Source organism: Phoenix dactylifera, chromosome 3, assembly GCF_051530095.1.
Source record: "Phoenix dactylifera cultivar Ajwa chromosome 3, Ajwa_hap1_PhDact_Kaust_v1.1, whole genome shotgun sequence".
In the NCBI taxonomy this organism is placed as follows: domain Eukaryota; kingdom Viridiplantae; phylum Streptophyta; class Magnoliopsida; order Arecales; family Arecaceae; genus Phoenix; species Phoenix dactylifera.
In genome coordinates this window covers 56,298,038-56,317,550 of record NC_143192.1, presented here as the reverse complement: position 1 = coordinate 56,317,550, position 19,513 = coordinate 56,298,038, and the positions used below count along the sequence as shown (strand labels likewise).

General features: G+C 49.2%; 1 long non-coding RNA gene across 3 annotated transcripts; it reads left to right on the top strand.

Moving 5' to 3' along the window:
- The first annotated feature begins 10,596 nt into the window (after window positions 1-10,596).
- LOC148714485 (uncharacterized) lies at window positions 10,597-18,632 on the top strand. 3 transcript variants are annotated; one of them, XR_016400049.1, is made up of 3 exons: window positions 10,597-11,207; window positions 11,333-12,140; window positions 18,489-18,632. It is a non-coding gene; the product is annotated as an uncharacterized LOC148714485 (long non-coding RNA). The 3 variants fall into 3 exon arrangements; XR_016400048.1 differs by lacking the exon at window positions 18,489-18,632 and having other exon boundaries at window positions 11,333-11,567; window positions 11,667-14,240; XR_016400047.1 differs by lacking the exon at window positions 18,489-18,632 and having other exon boundaries at window positions 11,333-14,240.
- The last annotated feature ends 881 nt before the right edge of the window (window positions 18,633-19,513 follow it).

The window sequence follows — 19,513 nt, the reverse complement described above, 5'->3', positions numbered from 1 at the left end:
CCCATGATGATGCCGTGGTCATCTCCATGATCATAAATAGATTTGATGTAAAACGCATCTTAGTTGATAATGGAAGCTCGGCGAACGTTTTGTACTTTGGTGCATATTGTAAAATGGGGATGACCAAAGAACAGCTGCGGAGGATGAATGCTCCGTTGGTTGGATTCACTGGGGATTCAGTCCTAGTAGAGGGCGAGATCGACCTTTTGGTCATAGCCGGGCTTGCCCCCCGTGAAAGTACCGTGGGGATGAACTTCCTCGTGATACGCCTTCCCTCGGTCTATAATGCCATCCTCAGAAGGCCAGGCCTCAACGCCCTCCGAGCGGTGGTCTCCACTCATCACCTGCTCATGCGATTCCCCACCAGCCGGGGGGTCGGCGAAGTCCGAGGAGACCAAATGGTGGCAAAGCGATGCTACCTGGCGACCCATGAGGCAAAGCGACCCGCCAAGGTGCCTGCCCCAGCGACTGACCAGCCCTCAACCGAGGTTATGGAGGCACGGGTCGACCCTCAGAAAGAGCGGGTAGAGCCTGGTGAGTTACTGATCCAAGTTCCCTTACAAGGGAACTTCCCTGAGCTAACCGTACAGGTCGGTTCTGGCCTTGATGAGCACGAGAGAAGTCGTCTCGTCAATTTCCTGCGAGACAACATGGATGTCTTCGCATGGTCGCCTGCAGACATGCCAGGGATAGATCCAGAGATCATGGTCCACCGGCTCCAAGTAAAGCCGACCAGCAAGCCTGTGCGGCAGAAGAAGCGAGGTGCCGCCCCTGACCGCCAGCGAGCAGCAGCCGAGGAGGTCAGTAAGCTCCTTGGAGCCGGCTTCATTCGGGAGATAACCTACCCGGAGTGGCTCGCCAATGTGGTCCTCGTCAAGAAGGCCAACGGGAAGTGGCGTATGTGTGTGGACTACACCGACCTGAATAAAGCCTGCCCAAAGGACAGCTTCCCACTCCCCAGCATCGATCAGCTTGTAGACTCCACCTCGGGTCACGAGCTGCTGGCATTCATGGACGCCTTCTCCGGATACAACCAGATCCGCATGGCGCCGGAAGACGAGGAAAAGACCGCCTTTATCACCGATGGGGGAACCTACTGCTACAAGGTGATGCCGTTCGGCTTGAAAAATGCCGGGACAACCTATCAAAGACTGGTCAGCCGGATCTTCAAAGACCAGATAGGCCGGAATATGGAGGTCTATGTGGATGATATGCTGGTAAAAAGCAAGGTGGCGCAAGATCATATAGCCGACCTCAATGAAGCATTCTCCACACTCCGAAAGTACCAGATGAAGCTCAATCCAGCCAAGTGTGCATTCGGGGTCACCTCCGGCAAATTCCTCGGCTTCATCATTACACAGCGAGGAATTGAGGCCAATCCAGAGAAGATCCGAGCCCTCCAAAAGATGACGCCCCCCAGGACGGTCAAGGAGGTACAACGGCTCACAGGCCGAGTTGCAGCCCTCGGGAGATTCATCTCCCGCTCGGCTGGGCGCTGCCTTCCATTCTTTGCAGCCCTCAAGAAGCCGAAGAACTTTTTATGGTCGGACGAGTGCCAACAATCTTTTGAGGAGCTCAAGCATCACCTGGCTTCCCCTCCCCTGCTCACAAAGCCACAACAGGGTGAGATCCTCTACTTGTATCTAGCCGTCTCCCCTATTGCAGTAAGCTCGGTCCTGGTCCGAGAGGAGGGCAAACTTCAGAAGCCAGTATATTACACCAGCCGGGTCTTGAGGGACGTCGAGACCCGATATACCAAGTTTGAGAAGACTGCCTATGCCCTGGTCATCTCAGCTCGGAGGCTCCGACCCTACTTCCAAGCCCACACAGTGGCTGTGCTGACCGACCAGCCGGTCAAGCAGATCCTGCAGAAATCAGATCGCGCGGGACGGATCGCCAAATGGGCCATCGAGCTCGGCGAATTCGACATCGAGTACCGACCCAGACTGGCAATCAAAGCACAAGCACTCGCAGACTTTATAGTCGAGTGCACCATACCGGATGAGGTCGAACCCGGGCCAGAGCCACCCACGGAGCAGGCCCCGAGTTTGACATGGACTCTGCATGTCGATGGCTCTTCAAACTCGGGGGGTAGCGGAGCAGGACTCATTCTCACCAGCCCAGAAGGGGTGGTCGCCGAGCAAGCCTTGCGCCTCGAGTTCCCTGCTTCCAATAATATGGCGGAGTACGAAGCGCTCGTCGCCGGGCTCAAGCTAGCCAAAGAGATAGGAGTGAAGGACTTGAAGGCCTTCAGCGATTCTCAGCTCGTCGTCAACCAAATTGTGGGCGACTTCGAAGCCAGAGACCCGACCATGCAGAAGTATCTTCAGAAGGTACGGGATCTCGCCTCGATCCTGGACTCTTTTCACATTCAGCATGTTGCCAGGTCGGAGAACCTCAGGGCCGACCAGCTATCAAAGCTGGCGTCCTCTCGCATGAGCGAGCTTCCCAAGGAGGCAGTACTGGAGTATCTCCAAAAGCCTAGTACAGATGAGCCCGAGCAGACCCTCTGCACTGAGTTCGAGCCAAGCTGGATGGACGAACTCATCGGCTACCTGCAAGACGAAGTCCTCCCCACCGACGAACAAGAGGCTCGCCGGATCAAACGCCTCGCTACCCGGTACATATTGTACGAGGGAAAGCTCTATCGGAGATCCTTCACCTCTCCCCTCCTCAGATGTCTCCGCCCAACGGAGGCTGATTATGCCCTACGCGAAGTCCACGAAGGGATTTGCGGGAACCACTTGGGAGGGCGAGCATTGGCCCATAAAATTTTGCGTCAAGGGTACTATTGGCCGACACTCCAGAAGGATGCTATGGACTTCGTCCAAAGATGTGACCGGTGCCAAAGGAACGCCAATGTTCAGCGCCGGCCCTCGGCCCCTTTGACTTCTATCAGCTCCCCTTGGCCTTTTGCCCAATGGAGAATTGACATCCTAGGGCCATTTCCACTGGCCACCGGGCAAAGAAAATTTCTGGTCATCTCCATCGACTACTTCACCAAGTGGGTGGAAGCCGAGCCCCTTGCCCGGATCACCGAGCAGAAGATGCGGGATTTTGTTTGGAAGTCCATTATCTGCAGATTCGGGCTTCCCCGCGTCCTCATCTCTGACAACGGTCGCCAATTCGACAACATTCACTTCAGAGAGTTCTGCTCCGAGCTTGGCATTGACCACCGCTTCACCTCGGTCGCGCATCCTCAAACGAATGGAGAAACCGAGGTAACAAATCGTACTATTTTGCAGGGTCTCAAAGCCAGGCTCGACAAATCCAAAGGACAATGGGTCGAAGACCTATATAATGTCCTGTGGGCTTACCGGACCACATTCTGTGTCCCCACCGGTGAGACTCCCTTCAACCTAACATATGGAACGGAGGCCGTCATCCCACTGGAACTTGGGCTTCCCTCTCCAAGAGTCGAGCATCATGATGCCAGCTCCAACTCCTCGCAGCTCAGAAGCAACCTCGACTTGATCGAGGAAACAAGGGAGGCCGCACGAGTTCGTATGGCGAGGTACCAGCAAAAGACAGCTCAGTACTACAATGCCAGGGTCAAAATCAAATCTTTCAGACCAGGGGATCTTGTCTTCAGAAGAGCTGAAGCCTCCCGACCAACTGAGCAAGGGAAGCTGGCCCCAAACTGGGAAGGACCATACCGAGTCACGCGCATCCGCCAACCCGGGACTTACCAGCTAGAGTCCCTAGACGAGACTCTTATTCCGCGGAGCTGGAGCTCTGAAAATCTCCGCGTGTACCATCAGTAGAACCCTAAGGGGTTCCCCATTATTCAACTATTGAATTTCATTTTATGAATTCCATTTTATAATAAACTTATGGTCCGCATACTCATTTTGAGCTCACCGATTTTTCCGATTATCTCATGGTGTCAGGATTATTTCTCCTACCCTGACCACGGTCAGGATGCCCTGCCGCAACGGGAGGCCCCGGCTATAGGGATGCCCGAGACGCCGGGATATGAGTTAGCGGTCCTCTCTGACCGGATGAGCTCGGCTCGTGCTCCATCGGCTATGAGTTAGCGGTCCTCTGTGACCGGACGAGCTCGGCTCGTGCTCCATCGGCTATGAGTTAGCGGTCCTCTCTGACCGGACGAGCTCGGCTCGTGCTCCTACCCTGAGACGTCAGGATGCCCCAATATATTGGGATGCCCTGCCACAACGGGATGCCCCGATCCGTCGGGATGGCCCGAGACGTCGGGATATGAGTTAGCGGTCCTCTCTGACCGGACGAGCTCGGCTCGTGCTCCATCGGCTATGAGTTAGCGGTCCTCTCTGACCGGACGAGCTCGGCTCGTGCTCCATCGGCTATGAGTTAGCGGTCCTCTCTGACCGGACGAGCTCGGCTCGTGCTCCTACCCTGACCACGGTCAGGATGCCCCGAGACGTCGGGATGCCCCGATCCGTCGGGATGCCCCGAAACGTCGGGATGCCCCAGCTATAGGGACGCCCGAGACGTCGGGATATGAGTTAGCGGTCCTCTCTGACCGGACGAGCTCGGCTCGTGCTCCATCGGCTATGAGTTAGCGGTCCTCTCTGACCGGACGAGCTCGGCTCGTGCTCCATCGACTATGAGTTAGCGGTCCTCTCTGACCGGACGAGCTCGGCTCGTGCTCCATCGGCTATGAGTTAGCGGTCCTCTCTGACCGGACGAGCTCGGCTCGTGCTCCTACCCTGACTACAGTCAGGATGCCCCGAGTCGTCGGGATGCCCCGGCAATAGGGATGCTCGAGACATCGAGATGAGTTAGCGGTCCTCTCTGACCGGACGAGCTCGGCTCGTGCTCTATCGGCTATGAGTTAGCGGTCCTCTCTGACCGGACGAGCTCGGCTCGTGCTCCATCGGCTTCAGCCAACGAGTTCGGCCCGCTCTTCATCACCGGATCTCTGCCGGCGTCCCCAAAGAGCGGAGTCCGAGCAGAGAAGTGTCTTCAGTCGCCTCGGCGCAAGGACACATGGTACAAGAGAAGCATCTTCAGTCGCCTCGGCGTAAGGACGCACACGGTACAAGGTACCCATTTATGTAATGCTTTTACATTATTTTATCTATTTCTGGATTTCTCTGCCGGCGTCCCCAAAGAACAGAGTCCGAGCAGAGAAGTGTCTTCAGTCGCCTCGGCGCAAGGACACATGGTACAAGAGAAGCGTCTTCAGTCGCCTCGGCGCAAGGACGCACACGGTACAAGGTACCCATTTATGTAATGCTTTTACATTATTTTATCTATTTTTGGATTTCTCTGCCGGCGTCCCCAAAGAACAGAGTCCGAGCAGAGAAGTGTCTTCAGTCGCCTCGGCGCAAGGACACATGGTACAAGAGAAGCGTCTTCAGTCGCCTCGGCGCAAGGACGCACACGGTACAAGGTACCCATTTATGTAATGCTTTTACATTATTTTATCTATTTCTGGATTTTTCTCTGCCGACGTCCCCAAAGAACGGAGTCCGAGCAGAGAAGTGTCTTCAGTCGCCTCGGCGCAAGGACACATGGTACAAGAGAAGCGTCTTCAGTCGCCTCGGCGCAAGGACGCACACGGTACAAGGTTTCCATTTATGTAATGCTTTTACATTATTTTATCTATTTCTGGATTTTTCTCTGCCGACGTCTCCAAAGAACGGAGTCCGAGCAGAGAAGTGTCTTCAGTCGCCTCGGCGCAAGGACACATGGTACAAGAGAAGCGTCTTCAGTCGCCTCGGCGCAAGGACGCACACGGTACAAGGTACCCATTTATGTAATGCTTTTACATTATTCTATCTATTTTCGGATTTTTCTCTGCCGACGTCCCCAAAGAACGGAGTCCGAGCAGAGAAGTGTCTTCAGTCGCCTCGGCGCGAGGACACATGTTAAAGGTACCCATTTATGTTTCTACATTAATGTTTACATTACCTATTCTGTTCTCGGATTTTCTCTGCCGATGTCCTCAAAAAACGGACACCGAGCAGAGGAGCGTCTTCGATCGCCTCGGCGAAGGAGTGCTCGTGACACCAGCACATTATCCGGCGAATCCCCGTCACAAGCTGACGGGCATTCGACTTGTTCGTTAGAAACGAACGTGGTCCGCCCCGGCAACGCGAGGATTGAAAATAGGTAACTTCGCTGCAAGTTTGAGTCCTGGTGACCGCCTTAGGGCTCGGTCAAGTCCTGGACTAGGCACCGAAAAACTCTCCGAGCCCGAATCCTTGGTATAAGCTCAAGCGTTGCTATACCACTGGTTGAAGGACCGAGCAATGGAGCTCGGCAAGCCAAACTTAAACTCAAACCCTGTGGCGGGAAAAGCTGAGGCCCTAGAGCCTATATCTTCGGAACCTAAAACGGATCCGAGCAGAAAAACTTGGACTATGACAGACGAGTTTCCAAAAAGAAATGCATATTCATTTCAAAAAGGCCCGTAGGCTAAGTACAAAACTCGGGTTTGGCCCTTACAAGTATGGGAGGCCATCCCGACTTTACAAGAAATAACCAAAATTACATCGAAGGCTCGAGCTCGACCACCTCGGCCTCGGCAGTACCGGGACTGGTTGGCTCAGCACCCGGGACCTCTTCGGTGGCCTCGGCAGCAATGGGGGTAGCCTCGGAGGCGACCTCGGCAACTTCGGGGACGGCTTCGGCCGCCTCGGCCAGACCTCCCTGGTCGACTTCCGGAGTTTCTGCCTCCGCCTCCGCCCCCGGCCTTTCGACCCCTGCTCCCGGCTTGAGCAGGTTTACATCGAAGTCCGGGAGAAGCCGCCGCAACTGGTTGCGGAAATCCCGGAAGCCTTGGATCAGCCCGTTCACGCCCTCCTCTGCCATGAGTTCGCAAAACTCCTCCGACTCGCGGAAGAGCTTCACTGCGTTTTGGGCGTTCTCCCGGGCCTCTATCTCCCGGGCCTCGTGGTACGCGGCTTTCCGCTCGAGGCCCCTCAGCTCCTGCTCGAGCTCCAAATGTCGGAGGCGGGCATCCCCCACCTCCTGCTCGCGGGAGGCCAACGCCTGCTCGGCTTTGGCCAATCGAGCCTCTGCGGCGCGCAGCTCGGACCTCGCCAATGCGTGCGCGCCCTTCTCTTCATCGAGCTCAGCGGTCAGAGCTCGAATCTTTTCATCAGATGCTCCGACTTTCCCTTGGAGCACCTGCTGTTCGGCCTCAGAGGCTTGGTATTTCTCTTCGGAGGCCAGGTACTTCGCCTCGGCGGCCATGTACCTCTTCTGGGCCTCCTCGTAGCTGCGCTGGCACCTCCGGGCTTTCTCCCGGTACTCTTGAACCAGGTGCATCAGCATCTCCGTCTCGTGCAAGTGCTGTAAAAGAGAGACGTAAGGCGCCACGAGTAAAAAATCTCTACAAATCACGTAAGAGGAAAATTTTACTCACCCGGACGGTATTGCAGCGGGTAATGTCCATGAAAGTGTTGTAGCTCATGGACTGCATCATGGCCCGGTCAGCCGGGAGCAGCACGAGCCGAAATACCTCGCGCGCCACTTGTGGGTTTTCGAGGGCTGAGTCACCCTCGAACACTGACCAGGTGGGTGCATAGGGCACCCGTTCCTCCGAGCCTGATAGGCCCGGAAGGCCAGCATCGGCTGGCCTAGGCAGAGCCGACCCCGGGGCTCCCTGACTGCTCCCCGCCGCGGAGCTAGGGGGCTGGGGTCGGATGAGCGGCCGATCTGACCGCCGCACAACTATAGCGGGGCGTGCAAGCACGGGACCCGCTGAACTCCTCCCCTGGTCGGCAACTGGAGCGTCCTGCCGACCAGGGACCTGCGCCAAAGGCGCCGGGCATAGGGGCGCCATCGGGGCTCTGGAGCCCGAGCCCCCGGAGCCCGCGCCCTCTCTCCGATCAGCCTCAGGGCGCGCGGGCTGAGAAGGACCCGCCTCGGAGTCAGCGGGGCGAGAAGGCCCCGCCTCGGGATGCGCAGGGCGAGAAGGCCCCGCCTCGGGATGCGCGGGGCGGGAAGGACCCGCCTCGGCCACCACTGCCGCCGAGGGAGTCGAGGTTGCCGAGACCTTCTGCTTCTTTCTCGGCTCGGCGGGCTCTCCTGAGAGCTCGGCCGCTCTCTTCTGGAAGCGAGCATAAAGAACTTCGCTCTTCGTCACCATCTTTGCGATGTCTGCAAAGACGAACAAAATTAGAACATTAGAACAATTAAGGAAATAAAAGGTTGCTGTAATTATCCTTACTCTGAGGACGTGCCGAGCTCAGGCCCACGTTCACCAGAGCGTCCTCGCTAATGAGGCCGTTCAGCAAAATCCCGTCCCCAAGGCTGCGGATGGTGTCGAGGATCTCCTGCTCACGCGGAGAAAGCTGGGGGAGCCTGTTGATGGACTTAAGCTGGGCCGGCCTCCACCTGGGGTCAAACCCCCAGGACCGTTCAGAACCCAGGAAGAAGAATTTCTCCTTCCAACCATGAATGGATGAGGGGGCACCATGGAAGAGTGGCCGACCCGCCCGAAGGGCAATGTAGAGCCACTCCCCGTCTCCCGGATTCGCTTTAAAAATAAAAAGTCGCCGAAAGACGTTGACAGAGGTAGGAATCCCCTGCAGTAAACACAGTGACAGGAAGCCCATCACTGTCCTCCAAGCGTTCGGAGTAAGTTGCGCCGGAACCAACTGGCATACCGCCAGCAACTCATTCACGAAGCTGTGAAGAGGAAACCGGAGGCCGGCCCAGAGTGACTCCGAGTGCACTCCGATCCGGCCCACCGGAGGATCGGTTATCCGATCCCTTCGCCTGGCGGGTTCCAAACGGAACCCGTGAAGAGGGAAAAACCACTCTTCGGTCATCTCGACCTCCAGGACACTCATGGTGGACACTACTTCACTAGGCAAAGAACCCATTGCAAGAGAGAGAAGTCAAAAAGAAGGGGGACCTGAGGAAGATGCCGGAGAAAAGGGACTTCGGTCTGAGGAAGACTGGAAGAATAGGAAGCTGGAAACAGAAAGCAATAGAAAGAGGACAGGGGGCCGGGGGAGAGTTTATATAGACCTCCCCAACGGCCCGGATCAGCGAAGAAAACGCTGCGTCCCGGTTAGATGATAACACGTGTCGGTCTAAAAGACAGAACGACGCATTTAATTAGGGCTAGCGCTTCGAACATCGAAGCGCCCCATCGGATCGTGCGGAAAGGCGTCCGCAATCGAAGATCGTGCGGCCCCATCATGAGCCCACGACGCGAGGACGCTTCGCAAAAAGTGTCTCAATAATGAGGCTTTTCGGGAAGGAAGAGACGCTGCCTATTAAAGGCACCTCGAAGCTTCCGATAATTCAAAACGCGCAGTAAATCGAAATTTTCGAAATTCGTGATGACCCAACTAAAGCTACTTCCCGCGCTCCAGCTGGTAGCCAACTGGAACTCGGAAGTCGGGGGTAGTGTTGGGGGAAAAACCCCAAGTCATACATCCACGGAGGCGCTCGGCCAAAGAGCGCCGACCGAAAAGCTGCTCGGCCAAGGAGTGCCGACCAGAAAACTGCTCGGCCAAGGGATGCCGACCAGAGAGAGCGCCAAGAAGAGGCGCCCAGCCAAAATAATCAAAGTAGGGATGCTCGGCCAAGGGATACCGACCAGGGGGCAAAAAGCGCCGAATAGAGGCGCTCTGCTAGAAGGTGCTCGCCTAAAGAGCGCCGACCAGGAGTACTCAAAGCGGCCCCGCCACAGGGCGCCCCATTGGGCGACCAGCTCGGCTCGGCACCCCTGCCGAGCCGATGCCTTAAATGTTTAACCTCCGCCTAAAGTCCAAGTGACTTGACAACTCTTACAGCTTGTAACCTGCCGTTATCTCCAAGCCATCAAGGCATAAGATCTTCGCAGGCATTCGCCACGACCTGCCATTAATGCATGAGACTCCCTCAAGTCTCCGATGCACTCAGTCATTTAATGAACACGGCCCAAGACGATCTCCGGATCACTGAACCATCAGAGCGTATGGCTCTACCTGACCGCCGGTTCATTCGGTAATAAATGCACTTACCATCCACGGACCCCAGGCCCACCACGGCCGGCGGTTCAACAACTCCAACAGGTCCGATCGACCGTGACAACTCCCTGGTTCCGGTCTGATCCGGTCCCGTTCTCCACTACGCCATTAATGGGCTAAATCGTGCCCAATTATCACAGAACAGGACAAACCTCCTGTCACCTCCCAGATAACCAAATCCTTTCATAAAAGGAAGCCTGAGGGGAAGAGGAGGAGGACTCTCTCGAGACTGGACTCTCGAGACTGGACTCTGAGAAACCCCTAACAAAAACTCCCCGGACTGGACCCTCCGGGAGGGGGTGGGAGGAAGCACAGACACAATTGATGACATCATCCCTTTCATCTTCTTGATCTTATCCAAATATCCTCTGTGTCTTCTCCACATACTCTCCTCCCCGCTCTCTCCACATACTTGCCCCCTCTGACTTAGGCATCGGAGGGCCGGCGCCGGGGAGCCCGACCACCGGCTTTTTTGCAGGACAGGACAGGACTGGACGCACCACCCCTCTTCGGACGCTCCCACGCCCCACGGTGGAGGACGCAGCCGGCCGGCGCACCGCCGTCCGCCCCCTGTAGCAGCGGAGCTCCTCCTTCTCCGACTTCGCGGCGGCCCCGGGTCCAATTTCCAGCAACAAGCTCTAAGCGCATAACCCAAAACTCAAAAAAAAAAAGAAAAAAAAAATTCTAGCCAATATGGAGAGATGGTTGATGGAATCCAGGCCTAACTTGCTCGCTCTTTCTCTCTCTGACATTAAAAGCCGCCTCCAACTTCAAATTGGACTTCCGACAATTTAGGCCTATTTAATTTAACGTCCATCTTTTGAGAGGATAAAAGAGATAAGGGACGAGTGAAGTGAGATCCAGCTTGGTGACCTGACCCACTTACAGCAGTGTGTGCGAGAGAGAGAGAGAGAGAGAGAGAGAAGACAGGGATGGACACGCATCGTGCGGATCGATACTTCCCTCCTCCCCCGGATTCGCCCTGTCAGGATCTCTTCTCTCATTGGACACGGGTACCTATCAATCCATCTACCAACCCTACCTCCCCCGCTAGCCGACTCCCCTTCAGAGCCCTGCCTCGGCAGGTGCACTGCTTCGAGCGGGTGAGGTGACCTTTTTCTCGTTCTTTTCCCCTCTTTTCTTTCCTTTTTCCTTGATATTCTTGTCGGAAAGAAGGACATGGAGACGTGACCGGGGGAGGCGTTAGCTGTAGCCATGGTGGAGATCGGAGTGCGTGCTCCTTGATGTTATGTATGAGTCTTCCGGTTCATGGACCTAGCTTTGCTATTCATTTTATTATTATTATATTTCTTTTGGCCCTGTGCGCGTCTGGTACTCGTTTTGCTGACACTATCTGTTGGGGGAAAAAATATAAGCCGCCACCACTGCGTGAACGTCTGACCATACCCTCCGAGTTGGAGGCGCCCAAGCAGACCCTCCGACCTGAAGGCGCCGAGCAGACCCTCCGACCTAGAGCCGCCAAGCAGACCCTCTGATCTGGAAGCGCCCGAGCAGCCCTACCGACCCAAAGACGTCCGACTCACGCGCTGTGGTCACATCCCCCGCAGCGCGACCGAAAAACCACGCCTTGTCTTCGTCAACAATCAAAGCGTATGGCTCCTGCAGACATCCAGTTTACTCGACAATCAAAGCGTATGGCTCCTGCAGACGTTCAGTTTACTCAACAATCAAAGCGTATGGCTCCTGCAGGCACTCAGTTTACGCAACAATTAAGGCGTATGGCTTCTACCGTCTACGAACATCAAGCCCCTTACGGCAAACCTGCTCGGCTATGAATGATGGCATGACTCCATGATAATTTGGAAGCTTCGGCCTGATTTCATACAGTAACAGCATTAATTCACACGATCGAGCATTAATTTCTACTGCATCTCCAATCGTACGACAACTCATTCGCCTCGTCATATCACAGGTAACCTAGCCCCCTTCTATAGAAGGGGAATTCTTTCATTTTAGGGGGGCTGAAAGATTGAAACTCTGGGTATTCACTACTCCCATTCTTACATTTGTCCCCTCTGACTTAAGCATCGGAGGGCCGGCGCCGGGAACCCCGGCCACCGGCTCCTTGCAGGTTTTCCGGAGGACGTCGCGCGCCAGCCGGACCGCCGTTCGACGTCGATTCTCGCCGGAGCTCCTCCCTCCTCAGCCGACGGTCACCCTCAGGTCTAAATTCCAACAACACTACCTATCCGGATCCGAGCCTTCTTCCAAAAAAAATTTTATAAATTCTATATAAGCATTCAAATATACCCACTATATAATTAATATAAGACTAAATATATAAAGATTTGTATGCACTTTCCTTATTTAAGCTCTAGTATCTTCATCAAATAAATAAATTTATTTTGCAGTATTTTCTAATTCGCATAGACAATATACCACGTTTGCTATATTACTGTTTGTAATAATCTAAACTTTATCCAAAAAAAATTAGTCAGAAAATATTATTTATGCTTATTGTTTTTTTATATAAGTATTCAAAATCTATCCGGTACGTAGAACTAAATACAAGTTTGCACAAATTTTTTTGCGTACTTTATCCAACCCATTCTAGATGTACTATGAAGCTTTGCAAAAGAGCAACTGACTCAATCCTAACAACGTCAAGCTTGACTTGCAAATGGACTACAATAATAACACCATAAAGATATATATCTTGGCTTGACACATGTTGGCCTAGCCTGGCTTTAATTGTATTTCTGCTGAAATTTTAGAGACAGGTTGGCCTTCTAACTGGTGCTCCTTATTAGGTGAAGTATGGCTCAGGACGTGTATTTGATTGGTTAGATGAGGGTTAGGTTCATTCTTAACCTGGCTCATTCGAGAAATAGTTTTAGAAGTCTAGAGACTTCGACCTCTCTAAAGGCGATACCCGTATGTTTTCTCCTTCCTTTCATCGGTCCATTTACTTTTACTTTCTTCTTCAAGGGTTTCTTTAATTGCAATCAGAACTTCCTCGTATGCTGGCAGTTCTAAACAGAGAGCAAGTGAGCGACATCCAACGACAAAAAAGAGAGAAAGAGAAGGCATTTCTCATTTAGCTAAAATAAAAAATCTTAAATGGATGAGACTGTTTTTTTTTTTTTTGCCTCTGCATTGTGCCAAATAGTAATACTTTTCTCATTAGATGTCATTTGACAGTACTTTATTTTTTTATTCTTCTAAAAATAACTTTTTATTTTTAAAAATTTTAAATTTTAAAAATATTATATATTTAGTATAGTTAATTATTTTTAAAAGTATAAGAAAGAGGATGACTGTGATAGTAAAGCCAGTAGAGGTTGTAGAAGAGATAAGGATGATAGCAATAAAGGTACTAGCAATGTAGCACCAATAATAATGATGACGAAAGCATCTACAATATAGTGGTAACAATAATGATGGTAGTAATATGGTAGAGATTCTGTTAGATATGGAAATTGTTGCTGCTGAAAATTGACTAGTCCTTGGCACTATAGTGATAGATATGATGATGCTGAAGAGCACGGTGGTCGCAGCTGAGATCCTTGTCGTATAGCAGTGCCCCGACTTGAAACAACACAAAATAAAAAAGTCCTCTAGCCAGAAGGTATCCGATAGGGAACTCTCCGATGTCTAAATTAGTGTAGCTCTTAGAGGAGAGGAGGTTGCCTCTTAGGATGTTAGAGTGTTTTCTAATGCTTACCTCTCCTCTTTTGTGTATGTTAGGCCGAGAAGTTTTCCTACTACTAGAAGATGCAGGCACGTGGCTTGGTCTAAAATGATTGGCATGAGTATGGTTTAGATATCGAGTATAAATGCTTTGCATGCAGATGATATTTTGCTTGTCACATCTATGGTGCCGTGATGATTACTGGGTCCTCCGGTATGGATACGGCCAATTATAGAAGGCTCGTGATAGGTAAACTCGACGGTATGGCGCCGAGCCCTTCTGGTGGACCGCTCCTAATCCGCCATGTACTGAGGTTGTAGTGTGCTTTGATTATCTGATCCTTCTATTAAACTGTAGCGAGATTAGAGACGTATCAAGGACTATGGTGATGGCGATGCGAGTGATGGCAGCGACAACAAAGATGGTAGTGATAAAATAATATAAGTTTTTTTAAAAAAAATTAAAAGAAAAGAAATAGTAAAATTCTTTTACTTTTTCTTTTTTCAAAAAATAAAAATAAAAAGTATAACATTAAACAATTTTTTCTCTCGATTTTTGTGATTTTATTTTCTAAAAATAAAAAAATGCCAAACAAGTTCTTAAAAATAAAAATATATTAAAAGAAAATCTTATTCCAACTGTTCATGTGTCGTACATCCCTCCATTATCAAACAGAACTTCGTTGTGCGATGGCTTTGGTGACCAATTGTACGTTTGGTGGTCCTCTGCCCGGAAGGAGAGGAGAGAGGAGAGAGGAGAGAGGAGAGAGGAGAGAATACTGATTGACTTGTTGCAATGGACGTTGCTGGAAGTCTGTTTGATGTTTTTGTCTTGATATTTTTGCCTGGGAAGAGAGGGAGGGAGAGAGCGGTGGGGCACTATCGTAGCATGTGACATCTTTATGGAAGCTTGAGGCTCCTATTTTTTATTAAAAATTTTGAACCCTCGCAGAATTTTTTTTCTCTCTTTTAATTTTTCTTCCAACATTCCTCCTAATTATTATTATTATTATTTTAACTGTTCGTGAGTCAGCATAGTCGATGTATACCAAATAGCATATCATTCTATATAATATTAAAGTAAAATTGAAGTACAGACAAATAGTATAGGGCCTCCATTAGATTTTTTGGAGAGCAATTTTTGGAACCACAACTTGATTGTTGGTGGTTTTAAAAATAATTGGTTGGTGTGGTTCTAGAACTTCCAATGCATTTGGAGGCCTAAAGCGAACTCACTAAGAGATGCCTTTTTTTTTTCTATTTTGTCTTCGAGACCTTTCTTGCAGTGGGCCGGCCTATGGCGAACTCACTAAGAGGGCATTTTTCTTTTCTGTTTTGTCTTTGAGGTCTTCTCTGCGATGGGCCTTCTTTGGGCCGGAGTCTTAGGCGACTGCCTCATCCGCCTAAGGATTGGACCGGCCCTGCATGTGGGCAAATATGCAGACTCTATTTTGATTCGATATTTGATCCATAATGGATGGCTTCACCAATATCAATATAGCTGGTTTCGCTACTATCACTTATCTTCTTAAGTGGAACAATACTAATTTTCCAAAATGGAAGCATATGGTCAAAGCAAACTTAATGTGACAAGGTTTATGTGATATTTTAAAAGTGTCAGAGATAATGCCAATAGATATTCTCAATAATGAAGCTACAAAAAAAAGTGAAATTTAAAATTTTAAAAAATAATGTAGATTATTCAGACTTTAGTTGATAGAGAAAATTATCACTATATTCAGAATATATAGAAATCGAAAAAAGCATAAGTTTTTTTTGCAGCTATCCACTTAAGATCTGTAAAGACGAGACATATGAAACAAATGTTGTTTGAAGAGTAGATTTTAGCTTCAGGCTTTTCTAAAAATCTAAAGTTTGATGGGTTAAAGGATAAATCAAGTGCAGAAAGAAAAAAATTTGGAACACGAGGAGTCTAAGGAGTCCATTATTGGATGAAAGTAAAGCCATTGATTTTGCTGGTGAGAAGATTTGGATACGGCAACGTGGACGCTTCTCGTGTTGTTTGCAGTTCCTTGGCTGATGCTTCTGAGTTTGAAAAACTATGCCATATAGAAAATTTGAGAAGCTGGTGTGGTTGGTAGTCATCTTGTCAAGGTGGTGCGCCCTTGACAGGCCAGCAGCAATCTCCCATGGTGGAAGATCATGCATAGAGAGGCTTTAGATGTAAGTGATGATGAAGCCATTGAATTTTCTGGTGCTAATAAAGTTGTGCCTTGAAAAGGAGGATGCGTCCAAGAAGTCTTACATATGACTTGGAGGCTAGCAATTTGGACTAGGAGTAAATTGGGCGGCCGGAGGTAGGCACTGTAGTCTAACATGTCTCAGGCAATGGAGTTGATGGGAACTCAGAACTAAATGAGCCTCTCGAGGTCTCTCCGGCTGATTATGGCAACGATCAGCAGCCGTATAGATCCTTTGACGAATACACTCCCGTCAATACAAGGTGCTCGAGAACATTTAGCCCGGCATCCTCGAGCGAGATCTTGATGGGAAGACCATCTTCTACCTCAACAAATCCGGCCGTTTTTGTCATTCATGGACCCCATGGTGACAATATCGTTCATCGATACTTACGGTGACTGGGGGAGCCTATAATGATGGTGCTTTCTTTCGCAAGAATCCCACCAAAAGTAAAATAAATCCATTTAATAGTTTCATCTCAGAATAAAATAAATTTATCTAATAATTTTGAATTTATCTAATAATCTTAACCTGCATCATCCGAATAAATTTTCACCTACTCCGGCACACTTTTTTTTTTAAAACCGACCTCTAATGATATAATTATACATTAAAGCCCTTCGGTAGGACTCTCCATAATAGATCCGGCCCACCTAATAATTTCTCATCTGTCTTGATATACTTTTTTTTTTTCTCTAACCTATCTCTGGTGGTGCAATGAGGCTAACTTGGAAGAAAATAGAAAATTCTTCTACTGAAAAAAGAATTTCTTGATGGGTTTACAAATTTTCCGGAAGGAAGACATGAGATGCTAAATATGCAAATCTTAAGTTTTTCGTTCCCTCATCCTTTTTCTATGAAATATATGATGGCCGAACAGTATTTTTTTTTTCTGTTTTTCTATCTTTTCTCAGTTTCAACCCTACAAAAAATTGCTGTATTTCTATTTTCTCTACATGAGCAATATTAATTTGAAAATACTCACCGTTTATGTGCACATACGGCGAATGCTGCAGACCACCAATCGTTTCATGATGTGGGTCCCCCACCGATTCACATGACAGTGGAGGAATTAATTAATTTGGCTCATGACATCTCTACATAGTAAGATGCGGTATACTGAATGGGCTTTTCGATTAGTTAATTATTGCTTGTTTGCGATAATGGTCGTTGTGTCGCAGACTAATAGCTAATGATGATCACTTCAGAGATCATTCTTCTTCCGAAAGACGATCCTATGAAATGATGGTTGAAAAAAAAACCCTATGGTTATGTTATGAACCCCCTATGGTTACTAGATTTAACCAAAGCAGTGTTTTGTTTTTCTTTTTGACTTCATGCTATACGATCTGGCAGTGATGTTGCATATATTTAGGCAGTGGATCATGCAAATAGGGTTAATTTTCCACCTACTTGAACCTGAAGTATAGCAAACAAATACCTAGCTTAGATGGTATCAGGTGCGGCACGGAATGCAGGAGATTCTGATTTCACTCCATACAACCATATGCCATCGTTTAAAGAGAATGGCTGTAACTTTTTTGCTTTTTTTTTTTGGGAAGGATCATTCTCGATCTCACATTTTTCCATACCGCACGTGCAACGCACGCGCGACGAGGTTAGGTTGTCTTGCGGAGGGCAAACCGGGTAACCGAGTTACAGACGCCGGCCGAAGCGGTCGCAGGAATTTCCTGGCTAGAAAGCACTCACGTACCACCGGCCCTGCCCAATTTGATTATGTTTCGACGGATTCCATTTGCATTTAATTGAGATGGTGGCGATGATTGATTACTCGACCGGTCCGGCCGGACCCAACACCAAACCCGGACGGGAACAGAGACGATCAAAGGGTCTGGAACCAACGCCACAAGGTTCTGATTCTATCCTCCTCCGGTTCCTGACCAGCCAGCCGTAGGTCGAGCCAAAAAGTCCTCCCGTTCCTAACCAGCCAGCCGTAGCCCGTAGGTCGAGCCAAAAAGAAAAAAAGAAACAAAAAAAAACAAAAAAAACAAAACCACTTGGTCCTCTTTTCTCTCTGATTTTTTTTTTTTCTTTTCTCATCCTTTTAACGCCGCTTCTTTTTTTTTCTTTTTCTTGCTGACATACGCCGCTCCTTCACGTGACGCGGCAACGTCGAAAGAGACGTCAACGCGCCTTCCCGCCGACGCGTGGGAGACTTTTCCGGCTAGATAAGCGGTCCCCCTTCCTTGAGGGACTGGACGGCTGGAATTACACGGAGAGGAGGAGAGCTGATGAGCGAGGTCCATTGGTTCAGCTAGTCGGAATTAAATTGATTTATTTATTCATAACAGGTAACAAATCAACGAATCGCCTAGCCTCCGCAGGCGCTTTCTCTCGCGGGGCTTCCGGGCGGAATTAACAAGTTGATGAGGTGGACACGCGATTGCTTCTCCTTCTTGTTTAATCTAATCTTATTTACCTTCAATTGGAGTCGTGCACGTACCATGCATGCACCTGGACTAGATAATTCATCCCATATAATTTTATTAATTAATTTGAGTAAGTAATATAATACTTATTTAATTATTATTTCTAAAAAAAATGTCTTTGTTTTGTTTCTTCCCTGCTATGGATTACGCCTAAGTGCTGCTGATATTATGCAGTCGAATTAGATTAAGCTAATTAGACGGATCGCTTGGTTGCGTTGTTTGGGTGTAGGATTGCTGGATGTGTTGAGCAGAACAATCTAGGTGGTCTCTGCAGTGGTCGTCAGGCCAAAAGTGCTGGGGCGAGAGAAAGCATGGTTCAACACCTTCCAAATGTCACTCGCAAAATTTCTATCTAATATTGCAAGGAATTGGATTTCTAATGTTCTCTTTTTTATTTCCTATTTCTGATATTTAATGCACGAGAAATTAATGAGATAGTTAATTTCTTCCGGATAACGTTAACAAGAAAGAGGAGCTGGTTCTTTCTTTTTTATCTTCTGGAGATTTAATATGAGGTAGACTAATGACTAATTTCTTCTTGATAACTGATATGTTAACTAATCACGTAAGATTTTTTCACGTATATAGTACAAGAACGAGTATATTACTTGATTTTATTAATTGATTCAGAAAATTTTAATGACTTACATGATCGGACATTTTTACGCTCTCTATCTGTCTCCACGTGCATCATTAATTGATAAAAGGTCGAGACGTTGCGGGAGACCTTCTTCATCCAAACCGACGCCATCGATAAGAAGAAAAGAAAAACAAATAAAGAAAGAAATAAAGCAGATGGAACCGGTCATCCTTATTATTCCATTAGTCATTAGTTGTTTTTGTTTTTGTTTATTTTATTTTATTTTTTCACATTATCATTTCCATTAATAACTAACGACTGGCAAATGCGGATGCGTTTCGGGCTGTCAGGGCAACCTTGTCACCCTGGGGCCCGGGAGAGGCCATTCAATGCAGTCCACTTAATTTTCACGGGATGCACCAGCTGAACGGAACGGTGCTACGTTACCGTCTGGAATACCCTATTTTAATTTTTGTTGCTACCGCGTCTTAAAAGCATTCCGCTCGATTCTGCTTGGAGATGCAAGGCCCTCTCTATTGGAGATTCGTGCGATTCGATTGGTGGCGCTTATTGCATCGGGAGGTCCAGATTTCTACGGAGATGATCGAGGTCGAAAGGGTCATCACAACCACTGGTTATCGATCGCCGTCGGTTTCGAGTCAGACGTATGCAGA